Consider the following 14272-nt stretch of genomic DNA (forward strand, 5'->3'; position numbering starts at 1 on the left):
TAGTGTTTCTAGAAGCACAGAGGTAAAAGAAATAAATATGTTGGTACATTTGGTTTCATGAACTGGCAAGGCAGAAATGGCTTTTAAGGACTGAGCTAAATAAATAGCTAAATAAATAAATTTGACAGATCAATAATTTTTTTTTTTCTTTTCTGAAAAGAAACCTGTTCCAGGGGATAAAATTCAGAAGGAATTTCAGGAAGCACAAGGTTTAGGGTATGGTAAGCTTGAAAAATAAAGGCTTATTTTGTTGAACAACCCTCTAAATTGTGCTTTATTATTATTATTATCAAGTCCAGCTCCACTGAAAACAAGTGTATCTAATAAAGTAAGCTAACATGTAAAATATATTAGAAAACCTTGAGTGATGTAAGGGTCTTAAACGATCTACTGAACTGAGAAAATCTGCCGTCGCAGTACCTGATCTGGATTACATATGCAGATTTGGACACGTTCAATGAGACAAAGCAGGCAAACGTACACAAGCTTCGGTTTTATCTAGTTACTATGATCGTTAAATCCTTTGCTCTCACAGAACTTCAAAACTGGCAAAAGAACAAAGTTAGAACTTAACAGTGCTGCTATTTTTAATCAGTCATGTGTTCCAAATACATTAATTGCATACCAACTCTTTAAAATAAGTATGCTTGGCTATGAGACAGGACATTGTGTTTTAGAAATAAAGCATTTTCCCAAATGTCTACTTTTCATATATATAATTCACGTGAAGATTTTTAGTGCAGACTGATCATGGATGTGATGCTGACTACAGTAGGAAGTGAGGAAATACAAGGCTGAGTGTTTGACCTTCTCCACATTTGATCCTGTTTGCACTGATAGGCTTTTGCCATTGCAGGACTGTTTTATGTGTGTGAAGGGGCTCACCTCTCTCTCCAAAAACAAGTAACAGAGGAAGTAACAGAAATTCAGGGTCAAGTTACCAGGTTTGAATAAAAACATGGAGGGGAGAATCTAGGAAAGATGGAGAGCAGAAGCAGGCTGCCACTTTTTAAATCAGGATTTAGAAAACAAAGCCAGATTTGCCAAGTCAAGGTCAGGAGCATGTAGTAATTAGTAAAGAAGGAAAAGGTAGGGGAAACATTGCAACAAAGGATAGGCAGATGGCCAGAAGAGAGTGTTTTAAGTAGTTTAATATTTCTTCTAAATCCCAACTGATCTCACCTATAAGGCCCTATTTGGTCAACCCACGTGTTTCCCTGAATACACAAATGGTATGGTCCATGGAAATAGGTCATCTAGCTCAGGTAAACAGGATGTTTCTGAATCACCACATAAGGGCATATTTCTTGACTGATTCTATCAGTAGTGATGATAAATTCTGGAGGGCCAAAGTTACACCTGGCATAGCACTATGAGGCCCTGCGTACCTTGGTGAAGGAGCTGACTGGAAACAGCTATTGATCTGTATTTGAGGTCATTGTACAGAACAAAACATCAGCACCCAGTTATGGGTCAAAGTCTTGACGTTGATTTCAGTAGCACCCCTCTGTAACCTACTGAACTAACTTGCTATGGACAGACTGCCATCAAAGTTGTGCATAAAAGGGAATTTTCTGGCTCTTTATCTTTAAAATTCAATTTTGAAATCTTATTTCAGACTTCTCTTTTTAGTCTAGGCAAAAATTTTTTAAAAGGGGGTGGAGGAATATGCATGGAGGAGAACATCCTTTACACCTTTTTCTGAATATTGTGTCATGAGTGGTAAGATTCTTTGGGAAAAACTGAATGTAATGTATTGTAATAGGGTATCTATTCTTGTGAATACAAAGCAGTTTCATGTAATCTCTTTCAAGTTATCACTTTCATATTCTAAATCAGGGGTTGGTACTCTTTTTCTTTATTTATAAAAAGATAAGGATATTTACATACTCGATATTTACAAAATATAAATATTTTAGTTTATGTGGGTCATACCATCTCTGTGCCAACTATGCAACTCTGCAGAGCAAATGTAGTCACAGACAGCTTGTAAATGACTGGGCATGGCTGTGTTCCAGTAAAACTTTATTTACAAAACAGGCAACGCACTGGATTTGGCTTTGTTTGCTGACCCCTGCTCTAAATTCATGAAGAGTTCCTGAATTGTATTGTATTTAGGAAATTGAACATATCAATTTGCTTTTGATGGTGATAATAATAGCTAGCATTCATTTGACACCATGTACTTCTCTGAAATTTTTATTAATTTAATCCCCATGCAAATTTTCTTTTTATAGGTTAAGCGCCCTGTCTAAAATCTTATATACTCAGCAAGTGGTGAAGCAGCTTAAGGTTAAGTGGATTTCACCTTGACAGTTTAACTTCAGAGTCTGAACTTTTAACCGTGAAAAGACCCAGGAGACGGTTTACCGTTTTCCAGTGTCATCTCATTATTTTGCATTTGGGAAAGACTGGCAGGTGGGCTTACCTCACAGTACCTGAGCAGTCCAGCTGGTGGCTTTCCTTCCACTTCAGGAGTGGCTGGCCCTCAGTCACCAGGCTGCGGTTTCCCCATGTGGACAGCCACTGGAAAAAGGATGTGGGTCACGCCAAATCCCTTTATACTGCCCTGGCTCTTTATTCCTCATAACACACCACATGAACTGGTAGAGATGCATCGAAATTGTCAGGAAGCCTTGGCATGAGTCATGGGATTTCTGACTTAAGGGGGAAATATGTGGAACTGTACACTACGTGGGCCTGTCTAGCCCAAAGGAAAAGCACAAAATAAGACAAACCTTTCATACAGGAGCCCTTGAGAGGAACACCCCTGTTTCTAACCTTTTGGGTTCCTCTTCTTTTTAGGCTCCTAATTTGGAGGCTCTCTAATTTGGAGGCTCCTCTCTTCTTTAAGGAGCTTCTTTCTTTAAAACTACTGAAAATTAATCCTCATTCGTCTCTCTGAGAAATTTCACATTCAACCCACAAAGTGGTCCAAGCTTGGTTTCATCTCCCTCCCTCACACTCCAGGTAGTGTGTGGAATCCAGTAACCTTAAGGACTCCATCAATAGATCCTGCCTCTGACTACTGATCGGGCTCAGCCAATGGAGAACCCGAAGAGTGAGGTCAGGGTGTATATTCCCTGGCTCCCTTCCTTCAAGTTAGCTGAGGTGACCAATTTTATGTAGCAACTTAGCTAAATTATAGTTTCTAGTTATTCAAACAAATACTAATACTGCTGTGAAAGTATTCTGTAGATGTGATTCAAGGCAAGAATTAATTGACTCTAAGTAAGGGAGATTATCCTAAGGAATCTGGTTGGGCTTGACTTAATCCATTGACAGGCCTCAAAGAGCAGAACCAAGGCTTCCCAGAAGAACAAATTCTCCCTCTGGACAGAAGCTTCATCCCGAGAGATGAGAGAGTCCCACCCTGCCCTTCCTGATGGTCTGCTCCTATACAGATTTTGACCTTGCCTTGCCAGCCCCCCACAATTACATAAGCCAATTCCTTGTAATAAATCTCCTAATATTTATCTCCTACTAGTTATATTTCTTCGGTTGAACCCTGGCCGTAGCCTTAAGCTGGCTGTGTCTCTTAACCAAAAGCCAGTGGTCCTCTCGAGTGTCTGACTGCACATGACTCTCTCTCCTTCCTGTTCTGTAGCAGCTTCTGGACTAAGGGTGGTAACAGTAACCGTATCATTACTAGTGGTTCTTCTCTACCCCATATTTATACGTAATCCCTTTCTAAGTCACCTGTCCCTGAATTATCCTATTTTGATGATGCTGTTTCCTCTTGGGACTTAAGTGATATGTCCACTACTAGGACACTTAAAATCAAAAACAACCATCAATTGCATTAATTCATTTATTCCAAATATTACTGAGTGCCTATTATGAGCTGGCCAAGTGCTAGGCTCAAGGGATATAATGGTTAATAAAAGCAACATGGTCCATGTCATCCTGAGCTTATAGTTTGGTGGAGGAGACAGACAAATAAACAAATAATTATTGTTTGTGTATGAAATTCTACAGTAGGGAAAGGATATCATTCTATGTGAGCACAGAGTGGGGGGCTCCTAAACTAATACTAAAGTGAGGCATCTGGGGAAACTTCCTGGAGGAAGAGATATGTGCGCCAAGGCTTGAAATAAGAGAAAAATGGCTGGGCAAAGGGAGGTGTGGGGTGGATGGTGTATGTGTAGTGGGGAGAAGTGCTTCAGAGTAACATGTGCAAAGCCCTAGAATCCTAAGAGAGTGCGGCTTCTTTAAGAGCTGAAAGTCGTTGGGTGTGGAGAGAAGACAACACAGGCTGCAGAAGCAAGCATGGGCTAGACCAGGAAGGACCTTGCCATCAAGTTAAAGAGTTTGAGTAGGGGAAGCCATTGAAGGGTTTCAGGCCTGGGGATGTTGTAATCAGATCTGAGCAGAAAGATCACTCTGCAGAACGGAGAAAACAATGAAGGGGTGAGGCTGGAGTCTACACAGTCAAGAGGTGATGGTAACTTGCATGAGAGCAGGGACTAGTCCAGGAAAAGAGAAAATGATAGATTTTTAGAGATATTTGGAAGGTTAACTGGACTGATCTCCAGGAAAAATGGGATTTGGACACTGGGATTGTGGAAGGTGAAGAAAAAAGAAGAAACGACCCTTGGCTTTCAGCTTTGGGTCTTCAGATGACAGCGCAGTGTCTGAAATAGGAAACATATTCTTCTCCCGGTTCTGGGAGAAGTTATGAATGTGTTGAGGAATTGAGGAACCTGTGGGATACATGGAGGACGAGTAGGAGGATACAGGTATGAAGCCCAGAAGAGTTTTGGACAAGACGTAAATACCTGAGACTCATTCGCAAATAGATGGTAATTGATACTACGGAATTAGATGAGAAATTTTAGGGAAAGAATATAAAGTGAGAAAGAGGAAGGTCTTAGATCAAGCCAAGGAATGACAACTTTGAAGGGATGATGAGGAAAGGATCCTCTGAAGGAGTCTGAAAAGCAGGAGAGGTAGGAGGAAACCAGAAGCAGGGAGTATTCCTGAAGTCTGAGAGGAGAGTGTTTCAAGCAGTTTTTATACACAGGTGGATCAAGGGGGTCTGGAAGTTGTACTGGGGAATAACGAAGACACTGGCCCCTCCTTCTAACCCATATGGAGGGGGGAAATGAATAACTTCTACTTGAGAGACTGCAGAAGTTGTAGCTTCCTCAAGGGAGAACCATGTCTTAATTAAGGCAAGGTGGTATACCTTCAGAGAGTCTGAGAAAAGAGAGGGTGTTCCTTTATTACAGAAGGGATTTCCAGAGGATATAGCTGTAAGTCTGGAAAAAATGCCCAGAGAAGCATGGAGATGTGTTTACAGGACAGTGGTATGCCTGGAGTGGCCCATCCACTGTGCCACAGGGTTCCTAACATACCAGCAAGATAAAAGCACCATGTCTCTACATGATGATAATATCCAGACATATATGTGATAACCATCCAGACATGTAGGACTCCGTAACAGTGACTAATGGGGCCAATAAATAAGAAAGAAGCAATCTTTTGCAAAATAAAACAAATCTGAAATATGCAAGGTTAATTTGACAAGCTCCATGTGCTGCTGTAGACTTCAGTGATTCCCAAACAACAGACCAAGAATAAGTTTTCCCCGATTCAAGGCAAAAGGACAAAATGCAAATAATGTAGTGAATTTTTTATATAGCTAAATACATTCAGTTTCAATAGTTGCCCTTTACTCTTAAATTATATTATTCCTTCACTTTTGGTTGTTAAAATATCTTTCTTTTATGAAACAATGGTAATAATAAATGACAATTTATTTCAATGATCTTTCTTGGCAAGATAAAATAGTAGCAACCCATTGATTTTACTGGTCTTTGAAGTCTCTGAATCTAGAAACGCACATTAGTTTCCACACTTGCAAATCTTTGTTTCCAGTGTGATATGACTTGTTCGTGCCAATTAGGAATTAGGAAGGCAACACTTAAATGTTATTTGACATTAATAATCTTTCTGTCAGTTGCCAAGTAACATCCACTAGCATCCCCTTGGGAACGCAGATTGGGAAAGATAGTGAATGTACCAGAACTCTAAGAACAAAGGGTTCTGCATTCAATTACACTTGGTAAACCGTGCATAGCAAATCTCTCTCCTGGGTTTCATAATGCACAGATCACATGAAAGACTGAGAAGTCCTGGAGTCAAGAAATCAATTAAATTTTGTTTAATGGAGGGACAAACAAATTTGATTGCTGCAGGAAAAAAATTTTCTAGCACACCTAATAAACGTCTCCTGGAATAATCTTGTGTTAAGACCAGTTTGAGAAGTGTTTTGAATAGTTGCTCTTGAACAATTATCAAATATGTGCCCACATGCTGTAATATAGCCAGATATCTAAGGAAATTCAGTCAAAGCTGAAGCCTATTTAAGTGCACTTTCATTTGTTTTTAATTATATCAGACTGATTTTTATATACCTATCTGTTGGCCATGCTCAAAAAAAACAATAGCAAATACTTATATGGCATTTACCATGTTTCAGGCACCATTCTAAGCATTTTTAGGTATATTAACCTATTCATTCCTCAAAACCACTTACATTTGAGGTAAGTACTATAATTATCCCCATTTTATGGAGGAAGGTACTGAGTCCCAGAGAGGTTATGTCACTTGCCCAAGATCATACAGTTGGGTCCAGAGCTCTAACTCTTGATCACTCTGCTGTGCTGCTCTCTGATGGGCTCCTTATAGCCAGCATGGTCTGCCAAAACTCAGTTTCCCACCGCACAGTGGGACTGGCCACCTGTAAACTTGTCTAAAAAATGAATGATGGATCAAGGTGCTCTGAAACTGTTCAGAATGGGTCCACCTATACTGACCACTTCTCAGGTTTGGTCCCACCATAAGACTGGAAATAGAAGCATCCTGGGGTGAACCCTCGTTGAAAGGAGTCACCACACTATGGACTGACCACACTTCTAAGAAACCATGGACTCACGGAAAGAGTCTAAATCTTGCCTCTCTGGAAGGAGTTGGCCAGGATGAACTAACTTCTTGGTCTGGATTTATTCTGGGAGAGGCTCTGGTTTCAAAGCTCATGGTACAAAGGCTCCTAGGAAGTGGTTAGACTAGAGCTGGCCAGTATCTGAGGCCTCAGGGGACAGAACTGGTGGTGGTGGGGGCCAGAGGCCTGCTGGTCCTTAATTGGGCCTATACCCCATTTCTCTGCTCAATTCTTAGGCAGTCATATGCAATTAACCTTTCCTTTGAGAAGAAATAACATTCTGCTTTTGTGCCCATTAGGAAATTGCTCATGCAAAACTAGTGACTCAGTTGGCCTCCAGTGAAACAATTATTACATGCCATTAGCAGAAGGTCTGTAAACTTTCAGTACTAATTTAAGCTCAAGATTGTTCTGATTCCATTTTGTGCCCAAATTATATTGGGAGAAACACTTCCAGGAATCTCTGGACACCTTCAAATTCATCCTACATTTCAGTGATATGTAGGGTTTTTTTTGTTTTTTGGGTTTATTTTTTAGCATAACAAAGCTAATCCTCTTGGAGGGAGGAGGTGTTGAGATTGAAACACATTAAAGGAATTAAAGCAAAGAACTAAATCTTAAGAAAGTACATGGAAGCCACCTATAAGGGATTAATCTCTAAAATATACAAGCAGCTCATGCAGCTCGATATTAAAAAAACCAAAAAACCCAATCAAAAAATGGATAGATCTAAATAGACATTTCTCCAAAGAAGACATACAGATGGTCAAAAAGCACATGAAAAGATGCTCAACATCACTAATTATCAGAGAAATGCAAATCAAAGCTACAATGAGGCATCACCTCACAGCGGTCAGAACGGCTATCATCAAAAAGTCTACAAACAATAAATGCTGGAGGGGGTGTGGAGAAAAGGGAACCCTCCTACACTGTTGGTGGGAATGTAAATTGGTACAACCACTATGGAGAACAGTGTATGGAGGTCCCTTAAAAAACTAAATATAGGGCTTCCCTGGTGGCGCAGTGGTTGAGAATGCCTGCTAATGCAGGGGACACGGGTTTGAGCCCTGGTCTGGGAGGATCCCATATGCCACGGAGCAACTAGGCCCGTGAGCCACAACTACTGAGCCTGCACGTCTGGAGCCCGTGCTCCGCAACAAGAGAGGCCGCGATAGTGAGAGGCCCGCGCACCACGATGAAGAGCGGCCCCCACTTGCCACAACTAGAGAAAGCCCTTGCACAGAAACGAAGACCCAACACAGCAAAAATAAATAAATAAATAAATAAACTCCTACCTCCAACATCTTAAAAAAAAAAAACAACAACTAAATATAGAACTACCATATGATCCAGCAATCCCACTCCTGGGCATATATCCAGAGAAAACTGTGTCTCGAAAAGATACATGCACCCCAATGTTCATATAGCAGCACTGTTTACGATAGCCAAGACATGGAAGCATCCTAAATGTCCATCGAATGATGGATGGATAAAGAAGATGTGGTATATATATACAATGGAATATTACTCAGTCATAAAAAAGAATGAAAATGAAAAAAGAATGAAATAATGCCATTTGCAGCAACATGGATGGACCTAGAGATTGTCATACTGAGTGAAGTAAGTCAGACAGAGAAAGACAAATATCATAAGATATTGCTTACATGTAGAATCTTTTAAAAATGGTATAAATGAAGTTATTTACAGAACAGAAATAGAGTCACTGATGTAGAAAACAAACTTCTGGTTACTGGGGGGGAAGGGGGGAGAGGGATAAACTGGGAGATTGGGATTGACATATACACACTACTATATAGAAAATAGATAACTAATACAGACTTACTGTATAACACAGGCAACTCTACTCAATACTCTGTAATGATCTATATGGGAAAGATCTAAAAAAGAGTGGATATATGTATATGTATAGCTGATTCACTTTGCTGTATACCTGAAAACTAGCACAACATTGTAAATTAACTATACTCCAGTAACAACTTTTAAAAAAAGAAAAAAAAAAAGAAAGTACATGGAGAGCAGTGGAAATTTAAAGTCATATGTATTGAATGGCAAACAAAACCTGTTACACTGTTAGCTGCACAAAACACAGGGAAGGAACCCACAAATATAAGTAGTAAATCTATTTGGCTAATTTGGAGGGTAACCAGGCATAGTAGGTGAGAAGGTGTGTCTGTCTATTCCTAGGACATTAGCAATAAAGTCCAAGGATGGAAGAAAAGAAAACTCTCTTCTGTGAGGGGATAGTTTCTTATTTTTTTCCTAAAATAAAAGTTTTCTTCCTGATATCACGGTTTTGCCACTAAACACAGCAGAAATTTCAATTTTATCACAACAGGAGATGGCAGCCTGGAAATCAAATGGTAGGGTGTCTTTGTAATTGCTTGATGAATCATACTGAGATAAAAGCACTTTGCTTATTCAGAGATGGAGTAAAATATTTGGGGGCCAAAATGAGTTCACAGGCCATTTGCTGATAAGCTCCTGTTTCAGAGGAATTCAAGCTTTTCAGAAATTCCATCCTAGTATTCTTTTGGGTTGTCAGTTTGTTTTTACTTGTAATTGCACATTAAAACTCCACTTTGTTTCACTTAACAGATGACATCTAAGACCACAGATGACAGAAGACAGATTATGAGGGAAAGTGGAAAATCCTTCTAAACTATTTTAAGAAAAGAAAAATTTTAAACCAGGAGTAATTAAACCCAGCCAGGCCTAAAGTTGAGATGCACAGAGAAAACACTGGAGTCACTTCCATTTCTATAATTAAATGATTTTGTGGTTCAGCCCAGTCTTTCATACGGAAATGAATTGCTTGATAGAGCAAAATAGAACAGAAGAGCCTTAACTATTAGCAGATAAATTAGGGTCAACAATAGATTATTTTCTTAATTATCTGTGTTCTTATAAGAAAATGCAGGATAAAGAATGCCTGTAAATGTCTCAAACCACATACACATGTCTATTATTCTCTGAGTAGCTTTTTAGAGTATTTAGTGCCTTTTCGGTATTTATTTGATTCTGCTTCATTTTTAGATAATGGTATATATAAACACTGGCTTAACAGCATAACAAGAATTTTATAGGCATAAAAAAATGCCTACAGGGCATTGCATGCATTTTCTGCTCATTCTCCAAGACCCAGCGGGAAGGTCACTTTCACAAGAAGATTTCTCAGCTTTACTCATGCAGTCAATTGTGCAGACCCCTCTCTGCTCCCACAGTACTTAGGGCAGACCTCCATTACAGCATTTATCTGTTACTTTAATTATTTGCTTCCCTTTAGTTGGGCACTTCTCAGAAGCAGAGTTTGCCTTCCTCATCGTTTCACCTCCAGCACCTAGCACAGTGTGTGACAAACAGTGGGCACGCAATCATTACTACTGATGGACAGTCTTTTCAGTGGGAAGCCAGTGCGGAAACTGTTTGGCCTGCAGATACAGATGCAATTCAGAGGCTGCAGCTGTTTGGGATTTCTTGCCTTTTAGCTTGTCTAGTACCTCTGTCCAAAAAACTTGCCCATCCCTGATTTTTATGCATGATCTTGTTCAGTGTTCTAGTCTGCCAAAACTCCCAGAGAATGGTCCAAAGCTATCGTTATATTAAATTGTGTTTTATTGAACTCAATTTGAAGTTGGGGGCTGTAGGAGAAAAATTTGGAAATCTTTGGGCTTTATATAAGAAAGACTTGGATGTCAGAGTTAGCCAGTTTCCACATATCCAACAATAGAGCACCTTTATTGTTATCCCATTCCACTCACTGTAGGGGTATGGCTGCGCAGTATTTCTGCCATCCAGTCTTTAACTTAATTTTGATAACAACTTTCTTGAGACTAGTTCATATTCATACACCTTACCTATTAAACGTGTACAATTTAATGGTTTTCAGTGTTTTCACAGAGTTGCACAACCAACATTACTAATTCCAAAATATTTTCATCACTCCCCCCAAAACTCTGTACCCATTAGTAGTTATTTCCTATTTCTCTGCAACTCCTACCCCCCAGCCCTAGGCAACCACTAATTTACTTTCTGTTTCTATAAACTTGCCTATTCTGGGCATTTCATATAAATGTAAACATACAATATGTGGTCTTTTGTGACAGGCTTCATTCATGTAGCATGTTTTCAAACGTCATCTATGTTGTTCATGCATCAGTACTTTATTCTTTTTCACTGTTGAATAATATCCCATTGTATATACATACACTACATTTTATTAATTTATTAGTTGATGGACATTTGGGTTGTTTCCACTTGTTGGCTATTATGAACAGGGCTTCTATGAACATTCCTGTACAATTTTTTGTGTGGACATGTTTTTATTCAACTTGGGTATATACCTAGGAACAGAACTGTTGGATCACATGATAACTCTATGTTTAACTTTTTGAGGAACTGCTATTCTGTTTTCCAAAACGACTGCATCATTTTACATTGTCGCCAGCAGTGTATAAGGCTTCCAATTTTTCCACATCCTCACCAATACTCGTTATGGTCTGTCTTTTTGATTATAGCTAATCTAGTACGTGCAAAGTGGTAGCTCATTGTGGTTTTGCTTTTTTTTAATCATGGCTAATGTTGTTGAGCATTTTTTTCATATGCTTATTGGCCATTTGTATATCTTCTTTGAGGAAATGTCCATTCAGATCTTTTGCCCATTTTAAAATTAGGTTATTTATCTTTTTATTATTGAGTTGTAAGAGTCCTTTATATAAGTACAAGTCCCTCATCAGATATATGATTTGCAAACATTTTTTCCATTTTGTTGGTTTTCTTTTCACTTTTTTTGATGGTAACTTTTTCAGCATGAAAGTTTTTCATTTTGATGTAATCCAACTTATTTTTTCTTTTGTTGCTATGCTTTTGGTATCATATCTAAGAAACCATTGCCTTAGCTAAGGTCATGAAAATTTAGCCTTTTTCCCCAGATTTTTATAGCTTCCACTCTTATATTTAGGTCTTTGATCCATTTTGAAGTAATTTTTCTACATGGTGTGAGGCAAAGGTCCAGCCTCCTTATTTTGTGTATGGAAATCCAGTTGTCCCAGCACCATTTGTTGGAAAGATTATTTTTTTCTCCACTAAAAGGTTTTGACACCCTGTTTAAAGTTAATTGACTATAAATGCAAGGCTTTATTTTCTGGACTCTGAATTCTATTCCATTGATCTATATCTCCATCTTCATGCCAATACCATCCTTATTTTATTATTGTAGCTTTATAGTAAGTTTTGAAATTGGCAAGCATGAGCCTTCCAACTTTGTTTTTCTATTTCAAGATTTTTTTCTATTTTGGGTCCCTAGAATTTCCACACTAATTTTAGGATGAGTTTGTAAATTTCTGCAAGGAAGCCCCTTGGAATTTTAATAGATTGAGTTCAATCTGTAAATCAATTTGGGAAGTATTGCTCATGAGCATGAGTGTATCCATAGTATCTAATCTATGAAAATGAAACATCTTTCCACTTATTTATGATGTCTTCCATTTCTTTCAAAATTATCATAGTTTCCAGAATAAAAGTTTTGCAATTCCTTTGTTAAATTTACTTCTAAGTATTTTATTCTTTTTGATGCTATAGTAGATGGAATTGTTTTCTTAACTTCATTTCAGATTGTTCATTACAACTGTATAGAAACACAATAGAGTTTTGTATATTGATTTTGTATCCTGCAGCTTTGCTGAACTTATTCATTAGTTTTAATAGTTTTTCAGTGAATTCCCTACAATTTTCTGTCTATAAGATCATGTCATCTGTATACAGAGATAGTTTTACTTCTTTCTTTCAAATCTGGATATCTTTTCTTTCAGTCCTATCGTCCCATCCCCTCACACCCCAAACTGGCTTACCCAGAACCTCCAGTAAAATGTTATACAGAAGTGGTGAGAGTGGACATCCTTCTATTGTTCCTGATATTAGAGGAAAACATTCAGTCTTTCACCATTAAACACGATAGTATTAGCTGTGGGTTTTTCATAGATGCACTTTATCAGGTTGAGCAAGTTCCCTTCTAAGTTTATGTGTGTGTTTTTTTTTAATCATGAAAGGGTGTTGGGTTTTGTGAAATGCTTTTTCTGCATCTATTGAGATGATCGTGTGACTTTTGTTCTTTTTCTATTGATATGATGTATTACATTAATTGATTTTTGGCTGTAAACCAATCTTGCATTCCCGAGCTGTTATCCACTTTTGCACCTGCTCAACTCAGACTTATATCTTGACCAGTGTTAGATCAATACCGAATCCAGGCAGTGTTGCTATCCTTCATTAAAAAAACAAAAACAAAAATGTTTTTACCATTTGATACTAAGGATGGCATTTCTAATGCCATCTCCTATGGAACGTCACACTGTCAAATCCGTAATTTATCACTTCTCGTTTCCTTATTTTTACAGGACTCTTACTAAATTGTCTTTATTAGAAAGTGTGAGAGATTGGTCTTTTCTCTTCCTATTTATCTAAAGGTAGGAGAAGAAAATTTTGTATTGTCCCTAGCACTTCAGCCTAAATTGAATCATAGCAGGATGAAATTCTTAAACACAAAATGAATATGTCTGTAATATACCTTGTAAACAGAACACATCCTGACCAAGTTATGTTGTTTTTACTAGAGTCTTAGCTTTTGTGATTTTAAAGATATCTCTAAGGCTCAAATTCTATTATTCTTCATTTAAAATCAACCTCACCTCTTCCTATACAATTGCAAGGGTGATACCAGCCAAATTTGGCCTGTAGGTATGTTTTATTTGGTCCATAGGTTTTTGAAATATAGGCCAAGTATGTGCTCTGTAGGCAGACACTACACTCAACTTTCACGTTATCTTCTAGTCTGCACTTAAGCCAGGCCCATAAAGGCTTTGGAGTTTGTAATGCTTGTAATACAAACCATCTCATTTTTGGCATCTTAATTTATCTCAGTGGAGGCATTATCTCTTAGTTACCCAACTTTTAAATCTTGGAGTCATTGCTGATAATTTTTTATAAAGTTTTTTTTCTTTAAAAAAAATCACCCTATGTATTTAATATCACTGAACTATACACTTTAAATTGGTTAAGATGGTTAAAAAAAATACCCAAATTAAATGTGAATAGGTTCTCATTGTATAAGATTTACATAATCAGAAATACAAAAGCCTTGAACTTCCTTTTTCACTTCTCTCTACCACCTCTTCCCCATCTACAGGTAACCATTGCCATTATTGGGGTGCATTCTTCCTGCCCACTTTGTAGACTTTTACACACACACACGGGCTATTATAATTTTTTTTAATTGAAGTATAGTTGATTTACAGTATTATATTAGTTTCC

This window comes from Globicephala melas, chromosome 9 (assembly GCF_963455315.2).
Source record: "Globicephala melas chromosome 9, mGloMel1.2, whole genome shotgun sequence".
Classification (NCBI taxonomy): Eukaryota; Metazoa; Chordata; class Mammalia; order Artiodactyla; family Delphinidae; genus Globicephala; species Globicephala melas.